Consider the following 9,082-nt stretch of genomic DNA (forward strand, 5'->3'; position numbering starts at 1 on the left):
GTACAAATTTGCTAATAATTTTTATCATGAAAGAATGTTTTATCAAACACCATTCCTGCATCTATCTAGATTATCATGTATTTTTTTCTCCTTTATTGTGTTCACGGACAAATTACATTGTTAATTTTTGTTTGATAAAACCAACCATGCAATCATGGAATAACCCCTACTTGGTCATGATGTGTTACTCTTTTATATGTTGCTAGACTTGGTTAGCTAATATTTTATTTGTGATATTTGATTTTATGTTCATAAATGAAATTGGTCCATAATTTTCCTTTTTCATTATCTGTAAAATTTTAATATCAAGGTTGTACTTGCCTCATAAAGTATATTGATGGTTGTTCCGATTTTTTCTATTTTCTAGAAAAACTTAAGATTATTATTATTTCTTACTTGATAGTTGATAGAAATCTCAAGTAAATCCACTTGAACCTGATGTTTTCTTCATGGTAAGATTTTCATAACTAATTCAATTTCCTCAATATTCAGAAATTTTCAGCCTCTCTATATCATCATGTCAGTTTCTGCAAGTTGTATATTTCCTGGAATTTCTCCACTTGATCTAAACTTTCAAGTTTATTGTATATAATTGTTCATAATTTTGTCTTATCATTTTAATGCTTACTTCAGAGGTAATGGTGACCCTTTTTTCATTCCAAAGGACATTTGTGTGTTCCTTCTCTTTTTAAAATAGATTTCTAGCACTAGGGGATTTCAATTTTATGAGCCTTTTCAAAGCCTCAACACTTGGCTTTGCTGATCTCGTTTATTATATATTTGTTTTCTATTTCATTGATTTCTGCTTTATTGCTTTTATTTTGATTATTTTCTACTTTCTACTTTCCTTGGGTTTTCTAACTTCTTGAGATGGATGATTAGCTCTTCAATTTCAGCCTGGCTTCTTTTCTCATCCATGCTTTTAATGTTATGAATTTCATTGTAAGTATTTAGATCTTCAGCTGCATCCTGCAAGTTTTGATGTGTCATATTTTCATTATCATGCTGATCAAAATCTTTCTTCTCTGACCCATTGTTTATTTAGAAGTGTATTGTCTTATTTCTAAACATGTGGGGATGTTCTGGTAACCTTTTGATTAATCCTATTGTGGTCAGAGAACATATTCTATAAGATTTAATCCTTTGACATTTTCTTTAGCTTGGCTTTATGGCTGAATATGTGTTCGTTTTTATAAATGCTCTACATCCTTGAAAAGAGTGTACATTGTATAGTTGTTAGGAGAAATTTACTATATATGTTCATTAGATTAAACTTAATAATGCATTTTAAATATTCTACATATTTAGTTATTATAGTTATTGATTGTCATTTGGGTTTTATTTTTGCTCTGTTTATGCTATCAGTTACTGAAAAATGTAAATTTAAAGCAACCACTACAATTATAGATTTGTCTATGATTTTTTAGTTTTTTCAAATTTTACTTTGTATATTGATACCATATTAACAGTTATACACAAATTTAGAACGATCATATCCTTGAGGTGTATTAAACCATTATCATTATGAAGCATCCCTCTATTTCTCCAGTATTATTTTTTGCTTTAAAATTTACTTTGTATGATATGAACATAGTTATGCCAGGATTTAAAATTTAGCATTTGATTGATTTATTTTTCCATTTGTATTCTCTTGGGTCTCTTGAAAGCAGCTAATAGTTTGTTTTCATTTTTATGCCCCATTTGCTAAACTTTGTCTCTTAGTGAAAACATTTAGTCCAGTCTATGTACTGATTACAGATATAAAACTTTAAACCTTATTATGGGCTATGATTGATTCTGCCTCTCCCACATTTCTATTTTACCTTTACTTGCTTTCTTAATTGATTTTTAAAAAATTTATTATGGTAAAATGTACATCACATAAAATGTACCATATTCACTATTTTTAAGTGCACATTTCAGTGGCATTAAGTGCATGCACAATGTTGCACAACCATCACCATGATCTATTTCCAGAAACTTCTTATAATCCCAAACAGAAACTATGAGCCCACTGATTATTTTTTATTTCACTTTTTTTCTACTTTGGAAACTGTACACTCTCTTACTAATCTATTGAAAGTATCATAGATCGCAGCGTGTATCTTTTTTAACTTTTATCTTAAGTTCAGGGGCACATGGGCAGGTTTGTTATATAGGTAAACTCATGTCACAGGGATTGTTATATAGACTATTTCATCACCCAGGAATTAAGCATAGCAGCCATTCGTTATTTTTCCTGATCCTCTTCCTCCTCCCACCCTCCACCCTTCTGTAAGCCCCAGTGTGTGTTGTTCCCCTCTAAGTGTCCACGTGCTTTCATCACTTAGCTCCCACTCATAAGTGAGAACATGGGGTATTTGGTTTTCTGTTCCTGCGTTAGTTTGCTAAGGATAATGGGGCATGCATCCTTAACCTATCAAAAATAGAATGTTAATTCGTACTCATATTTTATTCCTGGACAATGCAAAGACCTTACAACACTTTAGCTACACTTAACCATATTTGCTTCCTATGCTTATTGTTTTGCATTTTAATTCTATATATATTTGAAACCTTTTAAATGGCATCATTATTATAGACAGTCAACACTCATTTAGCTTTACCTATATATTTGCCTTTTTATTGCTTTTTATTCAGCCCTGCATCTCTGAGCTGTGATCTGGGATCATATTCATTCATTCATTCATTCATTTACTTTTTGAGATGGAGTTCGCTCTGTCACCCAGGCTGGAGTGCAGTGGTACGATCTCGGCTCACTGCAAGCTCCGCCTCCCAGGTTCAAGCAATTCTGTCTCAGCCTCCCAAGTAGCTGGGACTACAGGCGTGTGCCACCACGGCTGGCTAATTTTTTGTATTTTTAGTAGAGACAGGGTTTCACCGTGTTAGCCAGGATTATCTCGATCTCCTGACCTCATGATCTGCCTGCCTCAGTCTCCCAAAGTGCTGGGATTACAGGTGTGAGCCACCGCACCTGGCCCATATTCCTATATTTAAAAAATACTTTTTAATACTTGCATTAGTGTGGTTTCATTGGTAACAAATTCACTCACTTTGTGTTTGCCTGAAAATGTCTTTATCACATTCATTGCTAAAGGATATTTTTCCTGTGTATAGAATACTAGGTTGGAGATTATTTTCTTTCAACACATTGAAGATATTTCATTATCTTCTGGCTTTGGTTATTTCTGCTGAGAAATCTCTTGTTTTATTTTGCATCTTTGAAGCTAATTTGTAGTTTCTTTCCCCAACCCCACCACTCCCAGCTGCTTTTAAGACTCTCCTGCTGTCTTCAGTTCCTTTGAGTTTTCTGCTTACCAACATGTTTCTCTGCTTCATTTTCTGTTCTTTCCCACCTTTTGTCAGATTTTGTTTTCTCACATGGAAGGCCATGCACAGGCCTGACCATGGAAAACCCTGAAACTGACATGCATGGGAATGAACTAGATCCTGCCTCACAGGGACTGATACAGTAGGTTGCAAAATCTGTGATGTAGATTCAAGAAGAGAGAGAGAGAGAGAGCGCGTGCAATTGCCTAAGTACAACTCAGCAAGATTTCAGTTTCCAAATCTTTCCGTCAAACCTGAGTGATGTGGTTGCTGAACAGCAGCATCAGGGCCTACCTACAGAAGAAAATAAACAAATAAATAAAACCTGGCATTTACTCAGCCAAAGCTTCTAAAACCTGGTAAATTCTGCACCTCCTGAGGACTGCATACCATCTTCATCACTCTCAGTGCTTCTCTGTTAGGGAAAAACAGAAAGACTGGGAAAGCCCCATTCACTGAGGCATATCCTGCAGCTATTTTCTTCCCAAAAAACTGCTGTGATAGAATATAAAATTGATCAGCTTGACCTTCATCTTTAAACTCCGCCCCAGTGTTCTTGGACCTGAGTTTTTTCTATACAATTCGCTAATATACAATTTCTTAAATTGTAAACATTTTACATAACATTAATATTAACAATATTCTAAACGTACAATTTTTTCCAACATGCATTTTTTTCCCATACAATTTTCTTTTTCTTTTTCTTTTTTGAGACACAGTCTTGCTCTGTCGCCCAGGCTGGATTGCAATGGTGCAATCTTGGCTTACTGCAACCTCTGCCTCCCAGGCTCAAGCGATCCTCCCCGCTCAGCCTCTGGAGTAGCTGGGACCACAGCTGCACACCACCATGTCTGGCTAATGTTTTTATTTTTGGTAGAGATGGGGTTTCATCATGTTGCCCAGGCTGCTCTCTAACTTCTAATCTCAAGCGATCTACCTGCCTTGGCCTCCCAAAGTGCTGGGATTACAGGAGTGAGCCACTGTGCCTGGCCTCCCACACAATTTTCTAACATAGCTAAAAGATAATCAATGTTTTCATCACCCTCCCAAGTACAAGAACTTTAGCACACTTTGTAATTGAACACCCTTTCTCATTATGTAATTGTTCACTAGTTTTACAATTTTGCTTTTTTTTTAGTATTTTAAGTTAATTTTAAACAAGAGTTAAATTTGATGATACATTTTAACCATTTCCAGACTCCCCATTATTTCCTTTTCTTAAATGTTTAAATTTTTGTGGGTACATAGTAGGTGTATATGTTCATGGGGTGCATGAGATGTTTTGATATGGGCATGCAATGCATGATAATCACATCATCGAGAATGGGGTACTCATCCCCTCAAGCAGTTATTTGTCCTTTGTGTTACAAACAATCTAATTAAACTCTTTTAGTTATTTAAAAATGTACAATTAAGTTATTATTGGCAATGCACAGTGGCTCATGCCTGTAATCTCATCACTTTGGGAGGCCAAGGTGGGCAGATCACTTGAGGTCAGGAGTTCGAGACCAGCCTGGCCAACATGGTGAAACCCCATCTCTACTGAAATACAAAAATTAGCAGGGCATGGTGGCATCTCAGCTACTCAGGAGGCTGAGGCAGGAGAATCACTCGAACTGGGAGGCAGAGGTTGCATTGAGCCAAGATCGTGCCACTGCACTTCATTCTGGGTGACAGAACAAGACCCTGTATCAAAAAAAAAAAAAAAAAAAAAAGTTGTTATTGACTATAGTCATCCCATTGTGCTATCGAATCGTAGGTCTTATTCGTTCTTCCTCAGTATTTTTTTGTACCCATTAACCATCCTCACCTAACCCTAGCCCCCCATACCCTTCCCAGGCTCTGAAAACCATCATTTTCCTCATTATTTCCTTCATCCCTGATTTCCCTGGGAGTTCTAATTTCTTCTTGCTGAGTACTTATTTTAATAGTTATTTTATTGAGAAATTATAAGTAGGAAGTTATAAACTTTTATGTCAGAAAATGTCTTTATTTGACCCTTACTCTTAGAAGATAATTGATCTGGCTTAAAATTTCTAGTTGCAAGTATTTTTCCTTAACACTTTGCTTCTGGGTTCTATTGTGGCTAATGAGAAGTCAGCTGTCAGCCTGAGAGTCATTTCCTCTTAGACACAATATTAGTTCATTTTGTGTTGCTATAAAAGAATACCTGAGACTAGGTAATTTATAAAGAAAAGATGTTTATTTAGCTCATGGTTATGTAGACTGGGAAGTTCAAGGGCTCTGGCTTCTGGTTAGGATTTCATGTTGTCATAAAGTGGCGAAGGTCAAAGGGGGAAGCGGACACGTTTGAAGAGGGAAAACCCCATGGGCATCCTGGCTTTATAACAACTTACACTCAAGGGAACTAAGCCATCTCCCTGACAACTAATCCAGTCTTGCCAGAGTGAAAACTCACTTTTTACTGCAAGAACAGCACCAAGTCATTCATGAAGGATCTGCCCCCATCACTGAAACACTTCCTACCAGGCCCCACCTCCCAACACTGACACACTGGAGAGCAAATTCCAACATGAGTTTTGGTGGAAACAAACCAAACCATAGCAGGTACTCAGTCTTCTCTCACCGAAGATTTTTAAGATTTCCCTTATTCTCGATCCTCTATAGTCTCACTGGGTGAGGATTTATCATTATCTTACAGCTTGGTGTTGAGAGTGCACTTTGAATTATCCCTGCTTTTCTTTAGCGTCCTAGTAATTACTTGCTCCTTCTTCCCCTAGAAAGGGGGTTCTGCAAATTTTTTCTCTAAAGGGTTAGATAGTAAATATTAGGCTTTGTAGTCCATATAGAGTCCCAGACACATATCCTTCATTTTCTTTTTTTTAACAACTTTTTAAAAGTGAGAAAAAATAATTAGCTCACAGGTTGTAAAAAGTTTGCTAACTCTCACCGTAGAATTCTGGCCACTACTTCCCAGTCTCTATCACACATTGTGGCTAGCCTTTATCTCCTTCCTAGTCAACCCAGCTTTCAGCTTTCCACTCAAGATACCCACACACACAATGCACATGCATATACGTGCTACCAAGCATATTATGCTTCATAGGAGTTTGTTCAAATCATTTGAAACTCAAAGTATCTGCAGTAATGTAATCCTGACACCTATATCTGTGATTTTGGAAGAGTCCTACAGGGGGATATTTTCCTTGGTGGAAACAGTCTTGGCCTATTGCAATATTTCTCATATACACTCATATCTGAAACAGAAGTTCCATAAAATAGTACTCACTCTTTTGAACCCTAAATGTTCAAACAGGGAAAACCTAAGGGGCATCCTGGCTTTATGAGAAACAAATTTATTCCTCAAAGTACTGAAGACTGGGAGTCAAAGAACAGGGCACTGAAAGATTTGGTGTCTGGTAAGGACCTGCTTCGTGGTTCATAGACGGCATCTTCTAGTCGTATCCTCACATGGCGAAAGGGGTGAGGGAGCTCTCTAGGATCTTTTTTATAAGACCCCTGTATTCGTCTGTTTTCACACTGCTATAGAGAAATACCTGAGACTGGGTAATTTATAAAGGAAAGAAGTTTAATTGACTTACAGTTCCACATAGCTGAGGAGGCCTCAGGAAACATACAATCATGGTAGGAGGTGAAGGGGAAGCAAAATACATCTTACATGGCAGCAGGAGGTGGGGGAGGAGGAAGTGCCACACTTTTAAACCATCAGATCTTGTGAGAACTCACTCACTATCACCAGAACATCATGGGGGGAACCGCCCCCATGATCCAATCACCGCCCACCAGGTCCCTCCCTAGCACATGGGGATTACAACTCGAGATGAGATTTGGGTGGGAACATACAGCCAAACCATATCAGCCCCTAACCCCACTCATGACCTCAGAATCTCCCAAAGGCCCCACCTCCAAATATCATCACACTGGGGAGTAGGTTTTAACATATGAATTTTGGGGGGACATAAACATTCAATCTATAGCAGTGGTCCACTAATCAGTAGTTGTTTTCGTTTAAAAAACACTGGTCTATGGTATTCTTTTTAGAACATTGAGAGTTAAGAAGAGTTTTGTGTGCTGGTCTGGGACTCTAGCCATCATTTACAACACTGTTTCATTGGGAAAATACATTCTTATGTCCAAACAGCTAGATTAGAATTCAATTTGCAGAACTCAATCCGTCTGTAAACTGGGGACTGCCAAGGTCTAAATCAGGAACATTTTTATATTAGGAGTTCACTTAGAAGAAAAACAAGGAAAAGCTGACAACCAGCCTTCCTAAAGTAATTCCAATACACTTGCCTACTTGGGAATAGAGCTTACTGGGAAGTAGTCAACCTTAGCATTTATGTAACTTCTTTTCCCTTTGCAAAAGGGCTTAATTTGAATTTCTGAAGACAGCACACTGGCAATTCATTTTCCCCATAACACATGGATTGGAAGCTACTTTAATGTAATTGCTACAAAATATAATTCTGCAGTTGCCTGAAGGGCTTTCTAAAATCCACCAGTTTTTGTTCCTACAGTTCCAGATGTGTTTTAGACAAAACCTTTCCCATTCTTCCTGGTCATGATGGAAAGAGTCAGGCATTTGAGGAAATATTTCCTCATACACCCACGTTCATCACAGTGACCTTCAGGAACTTTTAGAATGTTATTAGGAATGACAGAGCCTGGCCTTATTTTTAGGGATTTTAAAACATTTTAAATCTATTTTATGACAACAGTTTGAACAACAGTCTAACCCAGTGAACTCCCCAGACTTATTTCAGAGACCCATAAATTAATCATTTAATACAATTATTTCAGAAAATATTTAGGTTTGAAAGTACATGGGTGTACCCTACTGATACATTTTGGCTGTGTCCCCACCCAAGTCTCATCTTGAATTGTAGCTCCCATAATCCCCATGTGTCATGGGAAGGACCCTATGGGAGATAATTGAATCATGGGGGTGGTTACCTCCATGGTGTTCTTGTGATAGTGAGTGAGTTCTTATGTGATCTGATGGTTTTATAAGGGGCCTTCCCCGACTTTACTCTACACCTCTCTTTGCTGCCACCAGTTGGTGGCAGCAACTGGGGAGTGCTGGCCTGGTGAAGAAGGATGTGTTTGCCTCCCTTTCCAACATGATTGTAAGTTTCCTGAGGCCTCCCCAGCCCTGCGGAACTATGAGTCAAGTAAACCTCTTTCCTTTATAAATTACCCAGTCTCGGGTATCTCTTCATAGCAGCGTGAGAATGGACTAATACACCTACCAATTTGTATTACTTTTTAAATGGTGAAATGGTACTGTCATCATTTACTTTTTTCTACCCCTCAAAAATAAAAAATAAATATCTCTTTAAGATAGTAAATGCAAGGATATATATATATTCTCTGTTTGGGGTTGCAACACTGAGAGATGCAAATCTACTGCTTGCCCATGAGCTGATGGATAATCCAGAAGGCTCTAAGCAAAATCCAAGGCCTCGCCTCAACGAGTCCATATGCTTTAAATGTCCAAAAACTATATTTATTTCTGTCTTCTGTCCCAAGTCACTCTTGTGAGAAAGCAGTGAAAGATCCATGTATGATATGAGTGGTGCAAAGGAAATGTTCCAAGCATCTAAAATCCTCCTCTTGTTACTTTGCTAGACTTTTAGCATTTTAGACTGTGACTTTCTGTGAGTTTCCTAACTTGTCTATAAGCCTCGGTTTCATCATCTATAAATTAGAAATCAATGTATTCATATACGATGCATTTATATCTGATGGGGCTCTAAGAGGATTCAAC

Source organism: Pan paniscus, chromosome 17 (genome assembly GCF_029289425.2).
Source record: "Pan paniscus chromosome 17, NHGRI_mPanPan1-v2.0_pri, whole genome shotgun sequence".
In the NCBI taxonomy this organism is placed as follows: domain Eukaryota; kingdom Metazoa; phylum Chordata; class Mammalia; order Primates; family Hominidae; genus Pan; species Pan paniscus.